A 13,065-nucleotide genomic window follows, 5' to 3' on the forward strand; every position below is an offset into this window, starting at 1 on the left:
AAAGGGAGGTGTATCTAAAGTAAAGATTCATTTAATCCCAGTCTAACTTTAAAATCCTAATAGGGATCTTTAAATTCCATGTTGTATTTTCAGAAAAAAAATTAAATAAGTGGATTTGATGAAAGAGCTTCTATTTCTGAGACTTCGGAGTTCTGCTAAAATTAACATAAAAATAAAATCAATATATGAATTTCAGAGTGTGGAATATTTAGCACCTAGAACTCTATCAGCTTGATGCAAAACCAGATGGCTTTAATCAAAGACTCAAATACTTGTTTCCCTTCCCAAATGTTTTCAACTCAAAAGTTTAAAATTATCCAGAAACTCTCCTCCAAGTGAGCATAATCCAGTTCCACTGGTCATGTAAATTTAAACTCTCAGAGGTGGTGCAGCAAACTATGAAGAGAGATCTGATGATGTGCCTGCAGGCTCATTTTGTTTTGAACAAGTGTCACCAAAAGAAATCCCTCTCAAGTGGTCTGCTGTTCTGTTTTTCTTTTTTTCTGAAAATATCTCTTTCCAAGGGCGTGTAGTGACAGGACAAGGGGGAATGGCTTCACACTGGCAGATGCCAGGTTTAGGTTGGATATTGGGAAGGAATCCTTCCCTGTGAGGGTGGTGAGGCCCTGGCACAGGTTGCCCAGAGAAGCTGTGGCTGCCCCATCCCTGGAAGTGTCCAAGGCAAAGTGTTCATGGCAGGGGGGTTGGAACTACCTGGTCTCTTCCAACCTGAATTATTCTATAATTTAGTGAAACATTGCCAGAAAAGACTTAAACAAAACAAAGAGAGGGCTGATGAGTACGACAGAGAGCTCAGTCCAGCTGTACCAACTACTTGCCACTGATGCAGTGCCATGCATTAAACAGTGCCCAGGGAGAGTGAGTTTATCTAATCTACATCTCTTTTTTTCAAGTCCCACCCAGTATGAGATAAGGAAGCACTTTTTTCTTCCCATTTTCTCTTACCTGTTCACTTTAGGAGGTCTTGATACAGGGTTACTCAGTCACTCTGCAGCTGTACAGCATCTGGTGCTCAGAACTCAGGGAAGCACTGAGTTTAATTGCAACCTAGAGGCCCTATGTAAATACAGTAAGGCAAAGGAATAACAGTGTACCCATCAATCCTGTGGTATCCTGTACAAAAACCCCTTGAGAGACACAGCAGATAAACAGACATAGACCTGAAATATGTGTGATCTCTCTCAGACACAAAGAGGGAACAAAGAATGCTGATCCCAGGTAGCCACATCCAGTGGCCAGTTGATTGATTTGGCTTCAAAAATCGGGTTTTTTGCTGAGAAGTGAAATCAAAATTTCCACTAACAGAACCCTGAGCTTTTTTTAGTGGTGACTATTGCTAGAGCTCAGCCCCTGGCTCTGCTCTAGGTAAGTGTGGAGGGGTGCTGGACACCGTGCAATAAATACCCACACCACTAAATAATCCAAGGAATGGGTTAAAGGAGACAAGCTTGAAGTATTTCAGAGCTTTGGAAGTGTCCTAGCAACCTGAGGAAGCATTTGTTTATTATTTTATTAGGTATGTAATGAAGTAGTGTTTTTTTGTAGCTAATAAGTAATTTATCAGCGTCAGCACATTCTGCTCTAAGATACAGGATAAGAGTGACAGTGATGTGAAGCTGGGATTTGAAATTTTTGTGAAACAATGCAGTATACTCAACACTGATAAATCAATCAGTGTTCCTGACAACTTAGGCTTCCATGACATAAATGTTTAAGGAGGAAGAAGTCTCTAAGAAGATATCCTTAATGAAAAAATAATGGGAAATGAAGTAAAGACTGATTTTAAGAGCCTTCTACAAGTTCATGACTACAGCTAATGAAATTGTGAACACAGTCATTTACTGAATTTGATAAAGTGCATATTGAGAAATAGAAGTGTCCTCATATATATTGCATAATAAATGGAAGGGAAAAGTTTTAATCCGTGTTATTAATGTTTTGGGTTGTGCAGGTTATTTTAAACTAAATTCAAAAATTTAAATGTCAAGAAACCATGGTAACCATGAATACCCAGTGAAGTGTTATTAATATCTGCATGTAATATATCCTACACATTAATATTTAATGTCGGATACAGCCCAAAAATTATTCTTATGAGTGCACAAACCTTAATTATTTCATGAGGATAATATTTTCTTTAAAGAAATTTCACATTCTTTGGAAAATTATATATTAGGACTTGTTTGATTCCAGTGTCCAGTGAAGTTTGGCAGCCAATGACAAAGTGTGGCCCTCCTTCAAGGTTTTAGATGGATAAGATCCATGGAAAATAACTGTGTGTAATCCAATATGTGGCAGTACAATCTGCATGTGCCAAGGAATAAAACAGCCTGGCAGCACAGCTACTTGAACCATGATGATTTCTACACCAGTGGGGTGTGGATCATCCCCAAAATTGGGGGTGAATTCTGTTCTCTAATGGTTTATGACTAAGTGAGACTGTGGAACTTTGAGCCTCTTACAAGCTCGAGGGAAACTAGAGGTGTTAAATGTTGCTCTGATTTATAAAGAATCAAAGACATTTTTAAATCTTTATAAATTTTATGAAGAACCTTTATAAATTTTTATTTATTAAGAATCAAATAAAAGGCTGAGGCGACCTGTGAAAGAAGAAGTCCCTGTGTAAACACAGAGCATTAACACACAGACAGTGACACTAAAATAAGATTTTGTTCCTCACCTTTGATGTTCCTCCTGGCAGTTCCTTGGCTGGATACAGACCCCTGCTATTCCAGGTTATGGATGTGTTCCCACCAGTCCCTTTGAGAGGTGTCAACTGCTTCAGGTAGTAGTTTCTGATAAGCCATTACATACTCAGTGCCAAAAGCAGCTTTATAATTTCTCTTTTTTCCTAAAAAAATAAATTTTAAGAGTGTTACAAAATGTCTTGCCGTGGGATTTGGGTTCTTTGGTGAACCTTACTGCTCTTTTTTTGCAAAGTGACTCAGAAAATGCTCTGATCTCTTTGAAATACTGATAAATATTAAGTGGAGAAGCAAGACATAGAAGTTCCAGGAAAATTCAAGGAAAATGATGCACAGAGCTTGCTTTTCCTCTTAGCACAGTGATGACCTGTGACTCCCCTCTAGCTGTGTATGGACCTTTTTCCTCTGGAGTTATTATAAATTGATCACAGGAAGAAAAGATGCGATTTTTGGAACACAAGGTTTAAGTGCACCAGAGTTCCCAGTCAATTCGATTTGGGATTTTCCACTTTTCCACTGTGGATGAAACAAAAAATGATCACCGAGGAACCAGTCTTTAAGAACCAGAAAATCATGCAGCAGTCTGGCAGAACAAAATTATCATCTATGCAATCTGTATGTTGGCAGCAGAAAAAAATATACAGATTTGTGTCAGAGAGAGAGTGATTCTACAGAGCTGCTGGAACCCAAATATTAAATACAAATATTTTAAAAATCAGCTTCTGAAGTTGATTCACTGATGGTGCTTTACAGGTTGTGGCTCTTGGGCGTGCAGAGGAAGGACATTGGTGCATCCTGGAGGAAAGAATAACAGATGGCCTTTGAGATTTGGTTAAAGGATGACAAATGACTCTGGAAAAGGCTCTGAAAGCAAACCAGTGTGGAGAAGAGTCCAGAACCTGGGAACCAGGGGAAAGAGAAAAATATGTGGTCAGTGAACTCACCAGGGCTTCTTCTTCAGTACAGCTGACTCCTGCCAGGGCTGTTTTTCACACTTTAAACTGCTCCCTCATGGGGCACTACGTTAAGGAAAGAAATCAAATAAGTCTTAATACTTTTTCTGTGGTGGTGTGTTACTGTTGAGATTTCAGGTTTTAAAGAGCTTATGTAAATGTTTCCCATAAGTACAATCAATATTTGATCTGCCTTTGAAATAGTGCTGAAAAAGCAAGTTTTATGATCACTGATAAAGGTAAGGTAGAGGTAAAAATCCTCCTAAGACCCATCACTTTTGACACATTAAGTGTCCTCTTCTTGTAAGTGTCTTCAGGGTAGGAAATGACTTGCCTGAAATACTACATCTATTAACAGACAAATGCCATGAACCCACAGAGATGAAAATCATCCTCTGAAGAGTCCATTTAAAAAAAATAGATGTTCTAGCAGAGATCAGACCCTGCCTCACCAACCATGAATAAAAGCTCTATCTTTAAAGTCCTGTTTGAGCTGTATATGTTGGTTTATGTTCTGTAACATCAGCAGTATCCATCTGTTTTTTTCCCTTTCAGTGAAAATATTGCAGAGAGGTGTAGCTTTGCTTTACTGGTGATTTTCTAAAATGTTCACATCCTTTTCTTTAAGGAAGATTCTTTAAAATGTGAAACTACTCTTGCAACATGCAGTGGATGTCAGAGAGATAATAATAGCTGATGTTTTAGTTCATTCTCATATTTTCAGGAGAGAGTTTGACTGGCTTTAGCCATGTGATACATTAAGGCCTTTCACACTGTGGCAATATTACCATACTTGATTTTATGTACTTTTTATTTATCTTTCCATTTTTTATTTTCCTCTCTTCACCACAAGAAAAACAAAGGCAGATTAGAAAACCAACAGCAACAACAGCAAACCATCAAAACCCACCCACACACCCACACAAAAAAATCCCAACAAAAACAGACCTTTGGGAGTTGACTTGAAATTCTTTTTAGGATTCTGATCAGTGAAAGACATCTCATCCCTCAGAAATATGATTTCTGTTCAAGTGGGAATTATAACAAAATGCAGGACTAAGACATCTCTGAAATCCAGGATTTCTACAGGGATACACCGTATTCTTCCAGGCCTGAAACAACCCAATGAGTGTTGAAACAATTCAGAAATGATAAAATACTAGAGAATTTTTACATTTTTTTAACTTCACTCATCATGGGGTCACAGAGTAGAACTATAAGAAATGCATCTGTGAACTCAAATTTACAGGAATGCACAAATGTGTGGTGATTTTTTCACTCAAATAATATTTGGAAGCGCCTGACCACGACTTTCTCCAGACAAGATTATATGAAAATAACCTTTAAAAAGAACCCTGTATAAGGTAATTTAAGAAGGCAGATTTTTCCAGTGTGTAATGGGGGCTGGGGAATTTAAAATCTGCAGCATTAAGCTGGATTTTCTTACTCAAGAAAACGTAACTCTGTCTCTGTCCTGCAAAACATTTTCGGATTCTTCCCCTGAAACTCTGCCATAAAGGAATCCCTGGATTCCTGTACTGCAGGCACTGGGGATGATTTCAGTTTGCAATGTTTTCTCCTCTCCAGAGTAGGACTCCTGGGAGATGAGGCAGGATGAAATATATTCACTTTGAAGCCAGTTCAGGGTGTATTTACAATAATAAACTTCATGACCTGCATTCTTAACAGGACATAAACTGTGAGAGTAAGAAACCTTTATTTCAAAATATTGTCGTGTGTAACCAGATTGCTTTTTTTTTCCCTTATGAAACAATTAAACAAATTTCCCTTTAAGCCAAATATCTTCAATTCTAACAAAAGTACTTCATTCCACTAAAATTACAGCTGAGCTTCTGGTCTGTTTTGATAATTTCTGTACCTCCATCCCAGAGCAAGTGCTCCTTGTGCTGCAATCCCACAGCTTCCAGGTGGTTTTCCTAAATTATGAACGTGCTGACAGCAGGTTGAATACAAAGCAAGTCTGTTTCTCTTCCTCTGAAGAGCAAGGATATATTTTCTCTGCTTCAACAAATGCAAAGTTCACTTTGTGATGCATTTGTCTGCAAACTTTACTAGACATGACCCGTCTACATATAATATTTCTGTTCTTCATTGTGCTAAAAACCCCCAGATCCCTGATAATAGGATTTTCCCAGTATCGTACCTATGGGGAGCAATAATATTCTTTTATTAGGGAAGTGGCATATATTCATCTTCTCTTGAGAAGGTACTAATTGAAAAAAATGACTGCCCCAAAATTTGTGTAATTTAAGGACAATCTATTCCTTAATTCTTAATGGATATAATTTGATAAGTATCTGTATGGATGACCAGGTGGCATCAGGATACTTGAGGCTTTCAGTATAGGAGAAATTACTTTTCTAAGACTGTTAGTGCTTTTGCTGGATGTTGGCAGAAGAATATTTCTCAAACTCACTTTGGGAAAAAAACACAGAGTTTCAAGATTTAAATATCTGTATTAAAAACACAGTGTCTGCTGTCACCAAAGCTACCACCTTCAAAAATTTCATGCACAGCAGCTGTAAACAGGTGGCTGCTTGTGGCAGCAAATGAGAGAAATTCAAGAGATGAAGGACTGTGAGATGACAATGAAGATCAGCCTGGAGCTCATCAACATGACCAAGAACTCAGCTGCTGCCAACCAGGGAAACAGGAGCCTGTGCTAAACACAATTTTCACAGGCTCAGTGTTCAGCTACTCTTAAAAGGCTTCCTTCATTTTATTTTCTATTCTCTTGCAAGCTGTTTCTCCCAGCAATTTTGGAAGTTTTGCTGTGAGAAGGATCTTATATTTAGTTTTAATACAAATTAAACAGCCACTTTTTCGCTGACAAGAGCAACAGATCTCAAACTGTGAACCCAAAGCACCTTTTCCCTGCTTAGCAATTCTGTTCCATCTTCTTCCTTACATTTTCATGTTCCTTCTCTTTTTCTCTCTTTGCTGCATTTTGCACATACTGGGGAATAGAGAGGTTTTTCATGTACTGGGTTATTGTAGATGAGTTTTCCATAATAAAACAGTTTTCAAGCTCCCTATTCTCCACAGAATTTTAAATAAAATATCCCTGATTTGAAGACAGAATGATCAATCTGAACCAGATCCCAGACATGCAAACATCAGAGCAGAAAACATAAAAAAAATTAAATATTTAGCATGAGTTGTACAATATTAAATCCAAAGGAGACTTGAATTCAGAGGGGTGATAGTTACAAAGCATTCCTGATTTGACACCTAAAAATGTTTAACCTGGTAACAGAAAACTTCTCACGTAAAACTACAAGTTCCTAACTTTCTGTTTGTAAATGTATCATTAAAGTATTAATATGTACTACTCAAAACTTCTGATTTGCATTTTTAATAATAAATAATATAATAATAAAGTTGCAGGGCCGTTTTCAGCCCAGTGGGAGCCCCAGGAAAGGAGGAGAAACCTTCCAGAAGGAGAGAACATAACACCCCAAATTAATCCTCTTCTTATTTGACCTGAATATAAGAACCTTCTGCACACACTATATATGCAAAATATAGCTCACTAAGTGAGCTGTAGAAATTAGGCACAGATCCATGAGGTTTTGTATTTTGAAAAATTGTTTTAAGAATGAAGACTTAAATTTCAGAAGATCTGAAGTCCCTCAACTTTCAAGGGATTAGAAATGCTGATTGGTGTGTGAAAGTCAACCAATTGGATAGATGCAGATGATGTACATGGCCAACAGTCATTGTTTCTTGCATATTTTTAAGGAGAAAAAAAGGCAGTTTTGGAACGTAATCTTGTAGTTCATAATATTTTGTAGTCCTCTGTAAAGTAATTTAAACACAAGTAATCTCAAGGGCTTGATTTTTTCCATGGTATTGACAAGCATATCTAATCCATTGTGCCACAATTTACTAAGGGATAATTGCTCATTTACTGAAATTTAGAAAAAAAGCCACCAAATAACACCATCAAAGCAAAAAAAACCCTTGGTCATTTCTCCCCCTCTAAATTATATCACATTTCTTCCAGTTTTTATTAAATTTTCCATGTTTTAAAAACTTGGAAGGAGTACTTATGTGCCTTTCAGGGAAGTATTTTTACAACAAATAAGACTATGTAGGCACTGTGAATATTTGCACTGGTTTAGCCCTCTTCATATCCTTATTTATGCATTAAATGTTGGACAGTAATTTAAAAATTATTGTAGCAAGATTTGAATTACACAAAGAAAGCAACAGGGAGGAATAAGAAGAGAACCAAATAGAAACCTGATTACTTCAGGTGTTACCGTTGGGATTGTGTAATTAAGTGCATTCCTCATTTCATTACCAAATTCCATGGAAAGTGTAACTGCATTATTTCTAACTGCTGATCTCCTGAGCCCCCTGAAGGGCTACTGGGCAAAACGAGTTCTTGCATCTTTGATCAGGTTAAACACAACCTGATTTGCAATTTTTCAATATTTTTTCTGTTCAGTTCATTGAGTCGCTGTCTGAGACACCCTAGAGCACAAAAAGATTTAGCAACAGGCAACGCTGACAGATTGGAGACACCACAAAATACTGGTAAATCCGTGGGGGTGGGAAAATTATGGGTTTATTCATAAGCAGCTCTGAAGTAGGAATAGAAAAAACTGTGCTACCCATACACTGTGATGTTCAGCTATATAAAGAAAGCCTTTACTGGTCAAAACTCAGTGGTACCCAAAATACCAAGAAGTTTTCCTTTGATTAATCGTGATTCCTCACATGATATGATGTGGTAACTGCAGTGGTAATTAATCCTGTTAAGTGTTTTTTTGCTGTTATCCATCAGCGTTAATGGCCCGGCAAAGGCATTCACAGCAGGGCATCAACGATGGACATCTGCTTTTAAAAATAAAAGGTTTATCTCCTTCTAGCTGGAATAAGAACACTTATGTGTTGTAGGGCACTAAACGTTCCTCGCCTTCTAAAAGGAAAAAAAAAAAAAGCACCACGACGCTTATTTTGCTGTAGGAAAAACTGCCTCACAGGGATATGAAGAGGCTCCCCACAAATGGGTGGCACAGCCAGGGAAAATCTGAGTCTCTGATGTCCCAGCCTGATGCCTTGTGCTCCCTCAAAAAGAGGATTCACAGGGCAGGAGGCTGCGTGGGAAAACCTCCTCATTAACTGTTACATTGTGGATCTCACTTCGACTCTTTGAAAATTAGTGTTTAGCTGGAAGAAACCCATTAAAGTGCTTGTAACACTTGCAGCTGCTGGGATACAAATCACATCTGTCAAAAGAAAATCCTCATTAATGAAGGATGAGAATTCTGGCTCTCTGTGACAATGTGACACCAAACCCTTCTCGCTGCTTGTGATAATTTTACCTTTGAGAAGAATGAAGCGTTCCAAGGTGAGCTCACACCTGTGGAGTTACTGCGAGGAGGAATTTGATCCCTTCTTTTCTCTCTTAACAGCGATGAAGAAAGCAGGGGCACTGAGAAGAAATAGTTGCAAAAGATACGTGAAAGCAGAGAAGCTGCTGCAGCTCTTCTGGTGTTTCACATACAGGGTGGAAGTAGTGCTGATGCTGATAATATTTGATTCATTTGCTCATGGCTTACCAAAATACATGTTAATATTTATCATATTAAGTAGCCTCAGATTTGATATGCTGCCAAAAAAAAGCAGCAAATGAATTGTTTCAGTGAAAAATTTTTGCCTTTTCAAGCAAGGCTTCCAAATTCCACAACAGCAACTGGTATGAAACTCGATGCATTTCCATTTTTAATTTCCCCTTGCCGTGACTGGTTTTAATTAACAAAAATTATGGGTGGCAATGGCTGGCACAGATAGATGCTGGAACTAAATTACTAAGATGGCACCAGTTAAGATTTAAAATGTAGATTTAATTTCGGAAGATAACAGTATATTAAAAAAATGAAAAAATCAACCCTAAAGCCTCTATAAAGATTACAAATTGCACCAGTGAGCTGACCTGGCTCTTACAGGAAAGTGGATTTTATCAGGATATTTGCATGCAGTGCTCTGCCATATTTACTGAAGCCTTTCCCAAAGGCAATAGCTCATATATTTGTAATTCCTATCCATCTCTATGATTAAACAGTTGAACCCCCTTGTAGCTTTTGTATTTTTACATATTTTGATCCATTTGGTCACTGTAGGGATATGTTTTTCAAAGCTGTCTTGAAGCATGCAAAGACTTTTGATTGTACCTCCTGGAATCCTCAAAGGCAATGACATATTCTAATTAACAAACAGCTCTGAGTATGTTAAAAATGTATCCCACAATTTCATGGTTGAGGAAAAATAAAATATTTTGAAATGAGCTTGACTTGGGTTTTGTTATGTTTTATTGCTCTTGGGCTTTTATATGGTAAATTTTTTTCTAAAAGTCAAACAGAAAGAAATATCTGGAAAAACTGGAAGCAAAGTAGAAATGAAAATAAAAAGAAGGAGAAGAGACTAGAGAATGAGATTTCAGGCCCATCTAGTAGTGATAAATCAAAGGTTTCTCAAAATCTAGGGCAAATATGTCTGTTGTTTTCTCCTGCTCTATTTTACACATAAAGTCAGTAAGCAGCTAGTCATTTCTCTGTGTGATCAGTGGAAATTATTTGGGTAAAACTCTTGTTTTGTGATATCTTGTTTTGAGATAAACCTTACTAAAATCCTAATGTTTGCTCTAAGTTACGGATTAGATTATGGAATTGTCCTTCCTTATTGGCTCTTTTAATGGATACAGCCATTATCTTCACTTACATTGTGTAAAATGTTTTAAATTTCACCACAGAGCTGAAAAACATGTCTGTCTGTCAAATTTGGTTGAAGCATCCCAGTTTTCTTCCAAGAACCTGCCTCTCTCCTCAGATTAATGAAACTGGATTACAGTGAGGAATAATTTATAGAAGCTGTAAGAGCTGCCAACAGCCAAAACCTTGCCAGCCTCGTCTTGCAAACAGAGCTGAAACTCCTCCAAAACAATACATAAAACCAAGATTCCTATTGTAGATTTTAATAATTTCAGAAAACTGAGTCATTTCAAGATTCTCAGAGATGTTTTGCACTGCATTTACGTTCATTTCTATACCTGAGGAGTAGATGCTCTCCAGTTGCCCTCTCTAAAAATCCACTCAGACACACTGTTGGCAGAATACAAAATTTTGCTTAAGAAACTGAGCTGACCTTAATTTAAATACCTTGCTATAGCTCATCGAATTCCTTTTAATATGCTAATAGAAATTCAGCTGGTGCACAATGCTTCTCTGTTGCTGTGATTTTCAAACAAATTCAAGCAGAAAGTTTACAACAGCGTATTCATTCCTGGTCCGTGTCACTTGATGAACTTAAAGTTTGGAGGATGGAACTGTGCAGAGCTGTTGCTTTTCATTTCAAAACAGGTCTCCTGTCAGACCATAGTTTTGTCCAGATCAGGATTGTCAGTCCTGGTAGGAATTCCAGCACAAGCAAACCTTGCAGGTGAGGATGAACATTCCCACAGGTGAGTTTGTTCCTCTGTCACCTTTTCCTACACCTTTTGCTGCCAACTGCAACAGCAGCTCTTCAGGCTGGTTTGCCCAGTTAAGTGCTCTGGTTCCATTTGAGTTCAAATGACCTGATTTTCCCTTGTATTAAGAGATACTGATTTGCTTACTGCCTTTGGGACACAGCCTGTTCTGTCTAAACACTAACAGTGTGTATTTATAGGTCTTCACTAAACAAATCTGAGAAATGTTGGCTTCCTTCTTGGCTGAAAACTGGGTTAATTATGAGAAACATCTGCCAGTCTGGAGAGCACGATTCAGTAGTCCTGGCCATGTGGCACACTTTTCAATAAAGTCATAAAATCTAACAAGTTAGGAAGAACACCAGGAATAAAATTTATTTACTTATAACAAGGCTGTCAGGAAAAAAACTCTGGGTTTTTTTTCCTGAGATGAGCTGCTGAAAGTCTCAGTATGTTATTTTTGAGGCCCAGAGGGTGATTCAGGTGAGCTGGCTTGTATTTCCTCTCTCTGTTGTTGCCAGATTCCCACCAGTAAGCTGGATGAACAACAGCCACTCTGAGCTGGCTGCCCCTGCGCTGTGTGGTGGTCAAAGCAATGAGTGGCCCCACTTTTCCAGTCCCAACTCCTGCACTGAGGGCAGGACACACTGAAAAAGCAGTGGCACAGTGACAATGTACAGTTTCCCTCACTCAGGGCCTGTGCAGACAGGGAACATTAAAAGAAGAGGTGATGCTGATAAATAAACAGTAATTCCCACTCTACATAGTGGTCACATGAACCCCCATCTCCATTTCCTCTCCTGCAAAGAGCTGGAACAATTCAAGAAACACCTTTCTCAACTGAAAACTCCAAACCCCCAGCATTAGGTTTTATATGGGATAAGCAAATATGTGCAAATAAATCTGTAATCTCCCTAGAAATGTTTTATAATCTACCACAAAAGAAGAGCTGAATATCCCCAAGAAGCACACGCTTCTTTCTCAGATTGCTTGGTAGAGGTTTTGAAAAAAATCAGGCTATTCCATCTGAAAAATACTGTACTGACAATCTGGCAGTGACTTTCAGAGCTTGTCTGCTCTGTCCAGTCCCAACTTTGTGCTGGGAGCACTGGTAGAGATGGGAGAAATCTGTTTAAACTAGAACTAAGGACAGCCTTGTGACAGCTATGCAGCCTCAGACTGCATAGTGCCAGTTTTTTTGCTAAATAATTATCAAGGATTCAATTTTAAAATGGTGAGTCAGAGTAATTTACATATAAAGAGGATGAATTTAAACCCCTTGATTTCATTCCATGATGTCCAGCAGGTCCTAAATGCTCTCAAGGAAACTTATTTCCTGAAAACTTTTGCAAACACTTTTAAAAGGTAGACTGGCCTCTTTGTAGGACTTCATCCATAAATTTGAATCTAGAATCATGAACTATTTTGCAGAGGGGGCAACATCAGAAAAAAGAGAGACAGGTAACAATATCATTCAAAATATTGCCTTAAACCCATGGGTGATGCATGTTTTAAGTTTACATCCATTGTAATATCTTGAATATTCAAGAGAATATTCCATTTTGAAAATCAAACGGCAGATTTTGATTTCTGAAGCAATTCAGAGTCAGAGCGAGTTGCAACATTATTGTTCAAGCATTTTCTTTTATTCTCCTGGCTCTGCAGAAATTCCTGGGGTAGGCTGGGAGGGTTTACTACAGCTGACATTGCTTTGTAAGTCTGCCTGGGGGCATTTTGTGGTGCCTGAAATGGTACAGACACGTAGGAGCTGCAGCTAATGCACAGTGTTTGCCAGGGACATTGTGCCAGTGCCATTCTGTGCTATTAACAAGAAGATCAAATGTTAACCAGTTCAGTGGGATTACTTTTCCTTTAAATAATGAAAGGAACT

This window comes from Corapipo altera, unplaced genomic scaffold (genome assembly GCF_003945725.1).
Source record: "Corapipo altera isolate COAL_440 unplaced genomic scaffold, ASM394572v1 180, whole genome shotgun sequence".
Taxonomy (NCBI): domain Eukaryota; kingdom Metazoa; phylum Chordata; class Aves; order Passeriformes; family Pipridae; genus Corapipo; species Corapipo altera.